This window comes from Aquarana catesbeiana, linkage group LG10 (genome assembly GCF_042186555.1).
Source record: "Aquarana catesbeiana isolate 2022-GZ linkage group LG10, ASM4218655v1, whole genome shotgun sequence".
In the NCBI taxonomy this organism is placed as follows: Eukaryota; Metazoa; Chordata; class Amphibia; order Anura; family Ranidae; genus Aquarana; species Aquarana catesbeiana.
The window spans coordinates 119,566,393-119,582,656 of record NC_133333.1 but is presented as its reverse complement, the minus strand read 5'-3'; the positions used below and the strand labels follow the sequence as shown (position 1 = coordinate 119,582,656).

General features: G+C 41.0%; 1 protein-coding gene across 2 annotated transcripts in view; it reads left to right on the top strand.

The window, feature by feature from the left end:
• NECTIN1 (nectin cell adhesion molecule 1) overlaps positions 1 to 16,264 on the top strand; it is a 489,765-nt gene that overhangs the window by 211,781 nt on the left and 261,720 nt on the right. The window lies entirely within an intron of this gene.

Here is a 16,264-nt window from a genome sequence, read left to right as displayed (position 1 = left end):
TTTTATTTTTTTGTGCTGTAAACAAAAAAAAGACCGACAATTTTGGGAAAAAAAATAGTATTTTTTACCTTCTGCAATAAATGCATTCAATAAAAAAATGTCAAAAATCTAATTTCTTCATCAATTTAGGCCAATATGTGTTCTGCTACATGTTTTTGGTGAAAAAAATCCGTATTGATTGATTGGTTTGCACAAAAGTTATAGCGTCTACAAACTATGGGATATTTTTGTGGAATTTTTATTTATTTATTTTCTACTAGTAATGGCGACAATTAGTGACTTATAGCAGGACTGCAACTTTACAATGGATTAATTGGACACATAGGGGTTGATTTACTAAAGACAAATAGACTGTGCACTTTTGAAAGTGCACTTTTGAAAGTCCAGTTGCACTCTGCAAGTGCAGTTGCTCCAGAGCTTAGTTAATGAGGTAAAGGTTCACTTTGCAAAGAACAACCAATCACATGCAAGGAAAATAAATACAAACTGTATTTTTGCTTGCACATAATTGGATGATTGAAGTCAGCAGAGCTCTCCCTCATTTACTAAGTTCTTAGGCAACTGCACTTGCAGAGTGAAACTGCACTTTCAAAGGTGCACAGTCTAGTTGCCTTTATTAAATCAACCCCTAAGTGACACTTTTGATACTTGTTCGGGGACCACACCAATACAGTAATCAGTGCTAAAAAAAATTCACTGTCACTGTACTAATGACACTGGTAAGGAAGGGGTTAATGTCAGGGGTAATCAAAATATTAAATGTGTTCCTAGGTAGTGCTTTGTAACTGTGTGGGGGAGCTTTAACTGTGGGAAGACAGAGATCCGTTTTCCTGCTTAGCAGAAACATAGGATCTCTGTCTTCCTTACGAACAGAACGCCGATCTGCCTTGTTTACATAGGCAGACCGCCGTTCTGCCTCGGTCGGGAACGATCTGCAGCGTCCAGTGGGAGTGGGTGGCCGGCATCCTGGAATTGCAAAATCACATACCTGTAGGTGATTTTGCGCAGAGGAGCCGCCGTCCTGCAGTACATGTACATGGGGCAGTTGGCAAGAGGTTAAAGTAGAACTATAGGCAAAACTTTTTATTTTATTTTTGGATAGAGCAAGGAAGGGTTATAACCCCTGTAAGGGTTATTTTTGCCATCTGTGCCGCATGTCAGAGATTTCCCTTGACTTCCTGTCCCATAGCCAAACTGGAAGCGAGAGGAAATCCCTGCAAATTAAGGGAATTTCTTGGGGACCCCCAGGTCACCAGAACTTGTGTCCCTATTGGTAAATTTCCCCTCTATTACTTTTCTGGGGACAACCCAAAATATGGGAATTACCTTCACTTTCAATGATAATGGTAAATAGGACATATAAACAAGGCGAATCTCCCTAACCGGCACAGACAGCAATAAAAACTGTCTTCTTCTCCCCTCTATCCAAAACTAAATCAAAAAGTTTTGCCTTTAGTTATACTTTAACTATGGCCCTCCAGTTGTTCAGGAACTACAATTCCCATAATGCATAGTCATGTCTGTGAATGTCAGAGATTTACAATGCCTCGTGGGATGTGTTGTTCCACAACAGCTGGAGGGATGTAGTTTGGAGATCCCTGCTTTAAGCTAAAGGCCTCTGCTCTTTTAGGACTAGTTCACACCAGATGCAGTCCACTGAGTTCTTATTCTAAATTGCAAATGCATAGACAGTGTATAATATGGATTTCAAGGGCCCTACTTCACACCAGTGCAGTGTTCCAGTGCAGTCAAAAAAAGTAGAACATGTTGCATTTTTTTCTGTATGGAACACATCTGGAATGTAACAGGACATATCAGCGAAATGCACATTTCTGCAACTGAGATGAAGAAAAAAGAGGAAAAAAACACATCAGAGCACATGGAAAATGCATCCAGAATGCAGAAATTGTGGTGTGAACTTGACCTAATTAAACCTTTAGAGTAGCACCAAACTACAAAAGAAGAGTTTTCCTCTAGTGGGACTTTGTAGGGCAAGAGCTCAGGGAGCTCTTGTCCTACAAAGTCCCACTGGAGGAAAACTCTTCTTTTGTAGCTTGTCTGATCCAGGGATGTGGACATAACCTCCCATCCTATAAACATATAGCATCATTTCAAAATTTTAGAGTAGCACCAATGAAAATTATTTTCATTAAAGTGCACTTGTGCCAAAATTATGGACATTAAAACTTTATTTTGTTTTTTATTTTTACACATCTCAACAAGTAGCAAAAACTGCCATCAGAGATACTCAAAGATCACTACAGAGATTCTAAAGTCTGTTTCAATTGGTTTCTAACTTCTAGCACCAGATATTTGATTTTAGTAGAGGGCTAGCAGGCTGCCAAAATGTTGTTCTTCATAGAAAGAAAGTTGAAGAGAAGTTGGTTCCAGTGTCTCTATCATGAATGCTGAACATGAGTTTCTCAATATCTATACATACAGAGGTAAGTGAGGGTTTGTTTGAAAGTGCTTTTATCCTTTACTCAGAATATGTAAATATGTTGATGTGCATAGGGAGGCAACAATATCTTTATAGTGTCACAGTTAAATTTTGATTTCTAAGTGAATAAGAATATAAAGATATTTACTCCTTTCCATCCCCAATTGGTCCAGGTTGATAGATATGCCTCCTAAGTTGTTGAAGCCCATCTTGTCCCTTTGTCTTAAAGAGAAATTTTAATCAATGAACTGGACTTAGTCCAAAGAGTTTCTCCTTTGATATATCACCCTATATTTGTTCCCTGTTGAGGCAAGTTACGTAGTGTTTTACACAGTATATCACTATTAATATCAGTCCTTCAAACAGTGGAACTTACAAAATAATGTTCTTATCATAGTCACACAAGCATGCAAACACTCTCTAGGTATATCTTAGGTAAAATAAGTATTTTTTTTTTTTTTGCTTTGGAGAAGAAAACCGAGCAACTGGCGCAAAGCAGTAGGGGAAGACATACCAACTCTAGGCAGATAGCATCCCTTTGTCATTTTATCCCCGAGTTTTAGTGGTGCATGGCATACATGGCAACCAGTGTGTAGGCAACATTGCTACAAATACAGGCACTACTGTAGAGTAAAATGTGTGTCTTTCTCTAAAGTGCTTTACAATTTTACAAGCTCAATTTTAAAGCAGATTGGACCTTGAGCCTAGACTGAACAGATCTGTTTTAGGTAATTTTGAAAGACATGCAGAAAAGACTTCTCAAAAGTGAGCAGTAGATGGAAGCTTAGAATTCACAAACTTTTAGTAAATTCCTCAATTTTCCTGTGGTTTATGGCAAAAGGATGTCCATGGGCTGAATAAGGGTTTGTAATCTTTAATATGCAGTATAGTCCACTAATTATTATGATGAAGTCGATAATGTGGTTATCACAGCTACATTTTTTGCTGTCCGTATGTTCTACAGAACAGATATTCACAGCCATATTGTGTCAAAAGTTGTCAATGCAACCAGAGCATTTAATATTGAGGATTCTCCCCCATTTTGAGCATCTGCATGTCTTGCTAGGTGATAATCAAAGTAGACTTGATAAAAAATTAACCATAAGTGATTTGAATAATTGGGAATTTATACATGATCTATAATGACCAATAAAAAAATGTTTTGATTATCTTGCTTTTTAAATATTTTTATTTTGGTTGGCTGCCAAGGATTACTGGCACATTAAAATTACTCTTTACATTACCTTAGTCAAAAGTCCAATTAAAAATTCCCAAACATTAGGTACTAAAGTATTGCATTTAGCAGCCAGTAAAAGTCCAGCTGCCATTTTTCAGCAGGCACAAAGTTATTTTTTTTATTCAGTTCTGTTAGAAAACTTCTTGCAGTTGTAAGCACTTCCTTCAATTTCATCAATTCATCATATTAGTTTAAGAAGGAACTTACATATCTGGAAGTAGAAGAAACTACAGTTAAAAAAAAATGTAGATTCAAGTTTTCGTCTCACGTTCTCTGCAAATGTTTTCCTTTCATATGGGCCTTTATCTAGAGCCCATTCCTTGATGTTCTCAACTGAAGTTTCATAGCTGTAACTTTATTCCTTTTGGGGAAGGTAAAATGCAGGTAGAAAAACTTGTTTGCAATATGAAAAAACAATAGATAATTGCTGTGAACCATTATGCATTTCTGTTAAATGGAATCAACAAAAGTAGCGTTTACCTGCAAAAAAGAGGGGGAAATTCAAAAGATCAATGAGTCAGTAACACAACACCAAACAGTGAAAGCACACACATCAAACAATAAACTCTTATTGTCTGTGATATGTGAAAGAGATTCTCAAAGAATTCCTTAAATTGCCTTACAAATATACACACTTCAATGAATACTTAGAGGCCTACATAGAAATGTGAGAGGTTTTTAGTCTACTATTTTAAAAAAAATCACTTTTTACAAGCAAGTTTTTTATTAGGAAGTGTGCAGAAAAGTCCGGACAGTGTGCAGAAAAGTCCGGACAGCCGCACACCGGGAAAAAATTCAAAAGTCTTTATTGTAAAATTGGGATCATACAGTATACAGGACACTGTGACAAAAAAGTACAGGCAATCAGCTAACGCATTTCGCACTTATGCTAAGTGCTTACTCATGAGTAAGCACTTAGCATAAGTGTGAAACGTGTTAGATGATTGCCTGTTCTTTTTTGTCACAGTGTCCTGTATACTGTATGATCCCAATTTTACAATAAAGACTTTTGAATTTTTTCCCGGTGTGTGGCTGTCCGGACTTTTCTGCACACTTCCAGCATGACTCAGCATTAGCCAGCACCTGGGGCTCTTTACCTTTGGAGACAATCATTTGGTTTACACCTGGTTTGAATCTACACCAGTGCGGTGAAGACCCTCTCGTTACAAGTCTTTTATTTGTTTTAAATCAGATTTATTTTCGAGGGAAATACATTTTGATCCAACAGAGACAGACATACCTCAACAAGCAAGGGGTTATGTACAATACCAGGGAACAAAAGCAGCAGCACAACAACATTGCCACAAAAGTTTCTTGGGACTGCACACCAATGTAGTATATCACAAAACTGCTGCCACTATGATTAAGCCCCACACGGGTGAAACATATTCGAGGGGCTTTGCTAATGGGTAAAGAGCCAGTTGAAGCCATTTTGTGTTCAACTACTTTTATTGATTCAGTATATTGTTGTGTGGTTCTGGTAGACATTTGTGGCTATATGGTTGGGCTTGATGTGCTCTTAATAGTGACCCAGCACCCAGCTGTAGTGTTTGAAGCAGCTGGTAAATCTGACAGAAGCATGTGAATGGTGCAGCTTTTCATTTGGTTCAGTAACACAATGATATACAAAGATCCAGTCTGCAGGCACACATAACAGCAGATAAAATATAGCGATGAATGTAAAATGAAGTGAACGTCTAAGGATCTGACCATACAAGTAGTTTTACCGATCAAACATTAACATAAGAGGTGACTTCATGAAAGAGTTGGTTTCGAACAATTAGCTTTCACTTGTAGGACGGACAGGGGTATCAGGTGTGGAGGATGGGGGCAAGTCAGGTAAAGCAAGATGACCTATTGTACAGCCCATTCTGTAGCAATGTACCATATATCCCAGGTCTCATAGAATTTGTGAAGTGTACCCTTTTGTTTGTACATCATTTTTTTCAAAAGATAGCAGTTTGTTGACCTCTGCAAACCATTCCACTAATGTTGGGGGTACATATTAGCACCACAAAACTACAGGCTGCAAATAGTAATCCTGTTACAGCTATCATTGAGGAGGGGTCTAGGTTGCTTGCGTCAAAATATTCTAGATTGCAAGTGAGAGGAGAGTTACCAGTAAGTATACCAAGGACTGAATTGATTTGAGTAATTGCAGAATCCCAGTACAGTACTGCACTAGTTTTGGACATCTCCATAGTAGATGTGCAAGGTTGCCTGGAGCTGCTCCACATTTAATGCAAGAAGGATTATCTCTGACCCTAATTTAAACTGCAGTTGCTGGAACAAATTAAGTTGTCCTTCGGAAGTGTACACCTGAAGATAACGTCATTAAAAGTAAGTACTTAGGCCGGCCATTCATGGTTTGAATTTGGTTCGCTGAATTGGCCGAGATTCTAACCATTAATGGGCAGACTGGATGTACCAAGTTAATTGATCAATCAACTTGGGTAAAACTAGCCTGCCAGATTCACTTGCGATTATCACAAGTGGCAGCTAAAGCCGCTAGAGAAAATCACGGTCTTCTCCCAGAGGGGGGGTTTCCCCCATGCCCCCCCCCCCTGCCAGGGGAAGACAATTGATCAGCAGAAGGGATTCACCTGTCAACACTGTGTGGATAGGGCAATCATTTGAATTTCTTTTCTGCAACCCGTGGTTGCAGGAAAGAAATTTGCACCGTCTATGGCATATATATATATAAAATATAAGACTCTTCACAATTAGATACATTCATTAGAATTTATTTAGTAACTGAAATAGAAATGTTTATGAAAAGCATCACTTTAAAGGACCCTACTAGAGGTTAAAAAAAGATATCTTATTTTTGGGAAAATACAAACACAGATGTAACTGCTCTCATATTTGCCTTAATCGTGGTGTTAATTCTCTGTGAGAATGATTAAAGTTTATTATATATTTTAATTCCTGATTCTGCAAATTCTCTAAGGAAAGTTGAGAATATTATTATCAAAAAATGTGACATCTACCAAAGTTTGGGTCCAATCTAATCCATGATGCAGGAAGATGAGTGAAGAGAAAATGGAAAATATATTTCTCCGGAAGCAGTGGTATATTGGCTCAGAAAATGGAGTCTTTCAATTCATACTGCATCTACCAGTCTTAAGAACATTTTTGAAAGAGTTTGATGAAAAAGCATTTGTGAGGATTGTGAAACATTAGCAATGGCTTCTAAACTATGATTCCACTTCATGAAGCTATAACATTTTTATTACAATTTATAACTATTTTCCATATAGATCAGCCAGGTGACAGTCATTTTCAGCTCTGCTTGGCTATAATTTGTGAAAATAATTGCTGTTATGGCAAATAATAATCAATTTCACTTTGTTAATTTAGCCTTTTGTCTTTTTGATAAAGGTCAACAAAAAGGGACTAAATGATTTAAATCTACAACTCTACGTTAGATAAAGGTCCACACTGATATTCTAAAGGCTGAATTTATTTGTCAGTTAAATCTTTTCCATTTACATACATGAGTGTTGAATAGTTATAAGCTACAATAGTGATGATCCATGAATATGGATCTTCTTTTAAACTGAGCTCCTTCCCCTGAAGAATCACTTGGCTGGGAAAAGAATCACACCTTCAACAAATATCTGGCCTCCAGTTCTTAAGAAAAAAAATATCCCCATTTGGTGCTTAGCAAGTGAAAGATTACACTGACTTCATGAAAAAACAACAGGAGCAAACTCATAAATTAACATCTGGATTGCTGAAGGGGGTTAGGGTGAAAAATGACTCACCCAACATCAAGAAAATAGTGGATCAAAGTAAATTCCATGTTTTTCAATGAAATTTGAAGGAAAATAGTTGCAAATGCAGTACATGTAAAGCTAGGCGCTATTTTTAGAGCTGTAGCTCCCGTAAAGCGCCTCAGTGTGAAAGTAGCCTCAAGGAGAAGAAAAGAAAGAAGAGAGAAGAATGAGAGGGAGGGGGAAATAGAACTAGGAAAGAAGGAAGTGGGTCCAGCCAGGAATCCATCACTCACAAACCTAGAAGTCAGTTCCGTGTGACTGGGACCTGCAAGTAGGTAAGCCGGGGGAAAATTTTTTTTTTTAATTGTTTATCCCGCAAAACACTCACAATCTTTTCATTCAGCATGATCCAGGTAAGTTTACATTTCATGAGGGGCATACCTATTTTTTCTAATATGTCTTACTTTTTGGGCTTTTTTTAAGAGAAGGTGTCTGGGCAGACTGCAAGCATTTCTCAACAAGTTCAGAGTGAGTCTGTTCCGAGTCTGGGCTGCTGAAGGGGGTTAGGGTGAAAAATGACTCACCCAACATCAAGAAAATAGTGGATCAAAGTAAATTCCACGTTTTTCAATGAAATTTGAAGGAAAATTGTTGCAAATGCAGTACATGTAAAGCTATGCTGATGCATGAAGACACTTCTGCAATAAGTGGTCCGAACATCTAAACTAAATTAACTCCCAATTTGGGACATATAGATCTACAGTATATACACTGAGCAAAATTATAAACGCAACACTTTTGCGTTTGCCCCTATTTATCATGAGCTGAACTCAAAGATCCATGACTTTTTGTATGTACACAAAAGGCCTATTTCTCTGAAATATTGTTCACAAATCTGTCTAAATCTGTGTTAGTGAGCACTTCTCCTTTGCCGAGATAAACCATCCACCTCACAGGTGTGGCATATCAAGAAGCTGATTAGACAGCATGATTATTGCACAGGTGTGCCTAATGCCCAGTACACACGGTCGGATTTTCTGATGGAAAATGTCCATCGAATTTTCCGACACACAAAGTTTGAGAGCAGGCTATAAAATTTTCCGACAACAAAATCCGATCGCGTCAATTCCGACCATGTGTGGCCTGTTCCGACGCACAATGTGCCACACATGCTCAGAAGAAATTCTGAGACGGAACAGCTCGGTCTGGTAAAATTAGCGTTCGGAATGGATACAGCACTTTCGTCACGGTGCAATGTTAAAAATGGTTTAATACAGCGCACTCTCTTCTTCTTTATAATGTGAGAAGAATTAAGTAGTTTTGCTGCTCATATTCACACAGACTTCTCACAAACTTATTTCTTTATTATTTATCGGGATTCCCTCAATATATTTGGATTTGTCACATCTGACAAAATTTGTTTTGTGTTGTTTTATGTATTTTTATTTTTTTAAAGGCAGATTTTTTTTTTTTTGGTTTGTATTTTTTTTAAGGCTGATCTTTGTTTTATTTTCTTTTTAGTTTGACTCCATAATATTTTTGTGTGTGTTTTGTGTGTCAAGTTACCACAACACCATTGATATCTTAGATTATTTAATCTCAAGGAGATTGCTTGGTGTTGGTGTCCCTTGTTAATTTCACATTGTATTTTCGAAATCTACCTGAATCCCCACAAACCAACTGTCCTTTTTGAAATCAAACACACATAGGCAAGTATAATTGAAATAAAAAATTCCTTTATTAAGGGATCAGAACCAAACAAAGAGGGAGGCAATGCTGGAGAAACAGCAGAAATTAGCGAAGCCTTGGACCCCCAGGGCAGACTAAAATTATTTAACATCAAAATTGGTGGCCTGAGGAGTCCTTATCTAAGGGAGTGCAGTCTGGTCCCGAAGTCCCAGAGATCCGGAAAGCAGCAGATGACATGTATGTTCCCAGGCTGTGGTACCACAAGAGGCTGCATCTTTTGCCAGACCAGACTGGATCCAGGGCCATCACTTTCTGGTCTTCTTTCCACGCTTCCTTCCTGGCTGTGGCTCTGCTGTTGGAGATGTGGCAGGAGGAGGAGTAGGACATGGAGGAGGAGGAGGACTAGTAGGACCTGGAGGAGAAGGAGGAGGAGTAGTAGGACCTGGAGGAGGAGGACCATGTGTGAGGTCACAAATGTGGGTAGCAGAAGTTATTTCGCCCCTCAACCCCTTATTGAGAGCTTCCAAAATTAATGACTCACACAGTAGACGTTGGCCCTCCTCCATCCGCTGCATTTTACAGGCAATTATGCCAGCAAAGTTCTCCTCCACAGTGTGGGGGGCTGTCAGGGCCTCTGTAGCCTTCCAAAAGAGTCCTATGGCAGCCTCCTCTAGGGTACCCCTCTTCCTGCCACTTTCTCTTTGCGGTTGTAGGGGAGGGACCTGCATATCAGGCAGCCTGCTCGGGCCGGCCACCTCCTGGCTGAGACTTCCCTGTGTATGAAAAAGGAATATGGTTTTAGTTTTTGCATCATCAATCACAATCATAAATTAGTACTCCAAACTAACATCTAGTTAACATCATTGATTGGACAACCAGAAATATTTAGAGGAATGCTATACCTGGCTCAATCTGGGCTCCTCCACATGTTGCTGTCTGGAAGGCCCAGGTTGGGCATCAGAAGCCTCAGCTGGTGGGGAAGGAAGCGTGGAAGGAAGACTGGAGAGTGATGACCCGGGTTCAGTCTGACCTGCCAGAAAATGCAGCCTGTCATAGTACCACATCCTGGGGACATAGATGTTATCTGCTGCTCCGGATCTCTGCGAATCCTGGACCTTCTTGTGCTCCCTTAGATATGTACTCCTCAGGCCACCAATTAGGATCTTCAAATAAGTGATGTCTGCCGTCGGGATCACCTGCTTCACAAATTCCAGCAATTGATCCAGCGCTGCCTTCCTCTTTGTTTGGTTCTTATAATGTGGGTGGTTTATCTCCCATAGACAAGGCAGCTCCCTGAACATGTCAATGAAGATTGCCATGAAGTCGGTATCGTTCAAGATATCCATTTTCACTGCAAGACACAACACAACACAAGACAAACCCTAATGTGAGCCAAAACTCTCCTAATCTTGTTACAATATAGGCCTCAATCTAGAAGCAGTATAGGCCCAAGTTTGGCTCTTACCTTCGTTATCACGATCGGCGCCTCCGATACTCCTTCCTCCGCTCACAGATCGTACGTACTACGCACGCGTGTTACGCTTTATACACACTGCGCATGCGTGGAACTCCGCCTGCCCCTGACGTTCTTTCTAGTCTATTCCCCGCCCCTTTTCGTTCGGCACAGTGGGGGAAGAGCACATGGTGGAGACACAGCAGGTGCGTGCTAAATATAGCAACGAGGAGGAGGAGGAGGAAAGCCTGGAGCCGGAAACGTCCCGATCCAGAAGGAGACGATTTAAGGCCTCAAATATGTCCTTTGGGGAGATGTTGGAGATGGTGGACATCCTGAAGAAGGCCGACTATGATGGAAAGTATGGACCTTACCCCAACCCCAATGTCAGAAAGGCCAAGATCATGGGGAAAGTGGTCAAGAGTCTGCACCGGAATTTTGGGGTACGACGATCGAAAGATCAGCTCAGGAAGCGGTGGTCGGACCTGAAATTAAGAGAACACGAGCAGTACAGAAAGATTCGGAGAGTGCTGCAAAAATGTAAGTAGTTGTCCTGTGTTGCTATTTTTTTTTACTTTATTACGTTTGTGCTGCTCCATGTGCTTTTCTTAAGTGTTGTACACTTTAAAATGGCAACTTTCATGTTCATGGGCACATTATTTGTTCGTATTAAACATTTTTCTGTGTCCTATAAAACACCATTGTTTTAGCCAAATGCCTTTTCCAACATTTTTGAGGGCCTACTTGTATGCAAATAATTTGGTTGTGTAGATGTGTTTGTTACTAGAATGAAATGCAAACTAGATTCTGTGTAAGGAGAGGACACTCAGCAGCTGTTTACACATCTGGATGCTGTAGCACTAGTGTGGGACACAAGAACACCATTTTTATTAGGGGTCCCACAGAGGTGCTCCAGTGTATACTATAGGGGTGTCTCCATCCGTGAAGCTTGTACAAGACAGGTAAAGTATTGAAGCTTGACAAAGGACACTGAAAATTCTACATCTTGGAAGTATGCCAAAATAGACAATTGTACCCCACTTCCAAGCAATGTTTCATATTTATAGTTCTGCCATCAAATATCTGTGTGCTAAGTATACCATTTTTGTCTTACATAGGGGAGAAAAGACCCGGAGGACACCCCTCATCCGAGGAGACCAGAGACCCCCCACCTCTAGAAGAAGGGGAAATACCCCCAACACAAGAAGAGCAGGAGGAAGAAGACCTGGTGAAACTAGTCACCACAACAGGTGAGTGTCTGCAACCACAGGCTCAGGTAAGAGATGGATGCCGGCATATTTATAATACCTGCTTTTTTTTTTGGTTTCTCTCTTTTTAGGTGATCATGATGTTGTGGATCCAGGGAATTTCACCTTTGAAAGTGCACAAATCTTGATCGGGGAGATCATGGGGTGTAATTTAGCATTGGAAAACCTCAAGAAAAACATCAATGATGTTATTCAAAAAAATAAGAACATCATTGATGTTTTGGGGAGAGTTTAAAACCCCTCCGAATCCCTTTGTTTTTTTGTGTGCTACAATGTTAAAAATGTTTTAGCGATTTTTCGAAAAGCCAAATTTTGAAGATGCACACAGTGTGTCAACGTGTGCTATCTGCCATCATGGGAGATCAATGGACGCGTTTTGGGGGTGCAACCCCTTCCTCAATAATAAAGTAGCTGAGAGGAAGGGGTTGCTCCCTCAAAACACGTCCCTTGATCCCCCGTGATGGCAGGTCGCATATGTTGACATTCGTAAATTGGTGTGCATCTTCAAAATTTGGCTTTTCCTGGGGTGACTTCACCCCATCTGAACGCAATATCAAACACAGTTCCTAAATACTCATGTCTGATATTGCCTTCAAGTTCTACCAAATGTGAACTTTGTAAGTTCAAAGATTTGTGTCTTTCTTGTTGTTTGGAAACATGCCTGTTTTATCTTAAATGGACATTTCTATTTTTTCTAATGCCACCCCAAAAATTGTTATACAAAAACATGTTGTTTTGTTTTAAAAACCTTTTCTAAATGCACATGTGATTGTGCTGTTATTAAAAAGAGTGTTAATCAAGAATGTGTGGATTATTGTCTCAACGCTACAACACTTTTGTGGTGCTCTAATTGCTGATTTCGGTGACAATGGGGGTTATTTCCTAAGGGGAAAAACCACTTTGCACTACAAGTGCAGTTTCAGTGCAGTTTCAAGTGCACTTGTAGTGCAAAGTGTCTTTGCCTTTAGTAACTAACACCCAACATTGCTTTGTAATGTTACACAATCACGCCATTTTCAGGACTCACCACATTTCTGTCAGGGTCAGCTAAAACAAACACAAGCAGTAAATGTCACCAAAGATTTGCTGATTTTTTTTTTTATTTGATCAAGGTTTCACAAATTGTCTGGCATATTGATGGCCCCCTTACCCGCAAAGAATTCAAGGTATCTTAGCCAAACATCACGGGCACTCAGGGAGGGCAAGCCAGGACGGCCACTTTCAAGCGCCGTCAGGGTTGTTTCATTTATACTTCCGGCTTCAGGCCCAACTGAGCCAGCATAGTTGGCAGAATGTTGCCATAAAAAGTTATGTAGAACACAGCACGCCAGGATTATATGATTCAGTTTATACTCCGCCATATGGATGGGTGTAAGAAATAGGCAGAACCGGCTGGCCATGATTCCAAATGTGTTCTCCACCACTCTTCTGGCTCTGGCCAGCTGGTAATTAAAAACCCTCAGGGTGAGGTTCCTCATTGGGAATGGCCGCATAAAGATGGTCCCCCAGCGCAAATGCTTCATCTGCAACGAAGACGAATGGGAGTCCTTCCACATTGTCTTCTGGAGGTGGCAAGTCCAAGCTGCCATTCTGGAGATGCCTGTAAAACTCCGTCTGGGCGATGACTCCACCATCGGACATCCGGCCATTCTTCCCCACGTCCACATACAGGAACTCGTAATTAGCTGACACCACCGCCAACATCACAATACTATTGAACCCCTTGTAATTATAATAGTACGACCCCGAGTTGGGGGGTGGGACGATGTGGACGTGTTTCCCATCAATTGCCCCTCCGCAGTTAGGAAAGTCCCACCGCTGGGCAAAGTGGGGGGCCACAGTCTGCCATTCCAGTGGTGTGGAAGGAAACTGTTGAGGAAAACAAAAATTAATTAGTATTTTTGCACATAAACATGGAAGACAGATTAGACACAAACATTCTTGGCCAACATCCAGATAACATTTATTAAGGGGAATTTTACAACACCAAAGTATAAGGTACACCTATCATATCCCCTCCCCCCTCTCATGGGCCATTTCTAACATTATAGGGGGTGGGGGAATCTTGAACAGGTAACCCTCTCCACTTCATTGAGAGATGAATGCCTCAATAATGGGTATTACTTTGACCAGCCCCTCCTTAGTTACACTATAGGCAGACCACTGGACAGGTAAGAAGTGTCATAATACAAAGATATAAATACACACTGTACACATTTGAGCACATTTGGACATTCTGCTATTACCTATCAAGATAATAATATAATACAAAAACTTTAAACAGTACCATTTGAAAGTATACAGGCAGGCCCTTGCACTACATGCTTTGGGGAATTCATCCATAAATCTGACCACAAAAGAGGTGGGTATAGTGTGTATGGGTTTGACAAAGTCAGCAGATAGATGATTGAGGATAGACAGAGAATTGGGATCAGCTGACTTAGCAGTTGGGGGGAGGGAGGGTTAATAAAAATGATTTGGGGACACTACAAAAAAAAAGCCTCTGGCACTCTGCCTGAATTTAAAGCACAAATCACATATCTAAACATTTTAGGGGTTGTTTGGGGTAAAGCACTACTATGGAGCTGATAAAATACATTGTTAAGTGACTACATGAGGTGAATATAGGGCCAGGAGAGCATGCTGGGGAGGTAAGTGAAGGCAAATATGTATGAAGGACTAAAAAAACCCCCATAAAATTCCAGCATGCATGAGGACAAAGGGGACATTCACAGCATATTACAATCATGGTAATTAGGTAATGAGGAAAGAAATACAATATATTATCAAACATTAAATACAATAAAATGTGATATTGAAGGATAAAAATCTTACCTTCATATACTCCTTCTGCAGGACCTGGATGATGGCAGAACAGGTCTCTGGGATAATGATACCCAGAGCCTGGGGGGAGATGCCTGTCGAGAACTTCAAGTCCTGCAGGCTTCTCCCTGTCGCCAAGTACCGCAGGGTAGCGACGAGCCTCTGCTCCGGAGTGATGGCTTGCCTCATGCAGCTATCCTGCCTGCTGATATAGGGGGTCAGCGAAGCCAACAAACGGTGAAATACGGGGTTCGTCATCCTGAAAAAGTTCCTGAAATCATCAGGATTATTCTCACGGATCTCACGGAGCAAATGCATATGACAGAACTGGTCATGCTGAAGCAACCAATTCTTGGTCCATGAACTCCTCCCCACCCTGTTCATGGACTGGACTTGTGTCAAGTTCAGGACCCCAACACCAAGCCCCCGCACAGCACGAACTCTACGTATACTTAGATTAGATTTTGTTGTCGGAATGTCCGATCAATGTCCGACCGTGTGTACGGGGCATTAGGGTGGCTACAAAAAAAGGCCACTCTAAAATGTGCAGTTTTATCACACAGCACAATGCCACAGATGTTTTGCAAGTTTTGTGGGAGCGTGCAATTGGCATGCTAACTGCAGGAACGTCCACCAGAGCCATTGCCCTTGAATTGAATGTTCATATCTCTACCATAAGTCGTGTCCAAAGCCGTTTCAGAGAATTTGGCAGTACATCCAACCGGCCTCACAACCGCAGACCACATGTAATCACACCAGCCCAGGACCTCCACATCCAGCATCTTCACCTCAAAGATCATCTGGGGCCAGCCACCCAGCTGCTGCAACAATCAGTTTGCATAACCAAAGAATTTCTGCACAAACTGTCAGAAACCGTCGCAGGGAAGCTCATCTGCATGCTTGTCATCCTCAACAGGGTTTCGACCTGACTACAGTTTGTCGTCGTAACCGACTTGAGTGGGCAACTGCTCACATTCAATGGCGTCTGGCACTTTGGAGAGGTGCTCACGGATGAATCCCGGTTTTCACTGTACAGGGCAGTTGGCAGACAGCGTGTATGGCGTTGTGTGGGTGAGCGGTTTTCTAATGTCAACGTTGTGAATCAAGTGGCCCATGGTGGCAGTGGGGTTATGGTATTGGCAGGCCTATGCTATGGACAACGAACACAGGTGCATTTTATTGATGGCATTGTGAATGCACAGAGATACCGTGATGAGATCCTGAGGCCCATTGTTGTGCCATTCATCTTCGATTATCACCTCATGTTGCAGCATGATAATGCACGGCCCCATTTGCAAGAATCTGTACACAATTCCTGGAAGCTGAAAACATCCCAGTTCTTGCATGGCCAGCATACTTACCGAACATGTCACCCATTGAGGATGTTTGGGATGGTCTGGATTGGCGCATACAACAGCATGTTCCAGTTCCTGCCAATATCCAGAAACTTTGCACAGCCATTGAAGAGGAATGGACCAACAGACCACAATTAACAACCTGATCAACTCTATGCGAAGGAGATGTGTTGCACTGTGTGAAATAAATGGTGGTCACACCAGATACTGACTGGTTTTTGGACCCCCGACCCCCCAGTGAAGTAAAACTGCACATTTTGGAGTGGCCTTTATCGTGGCC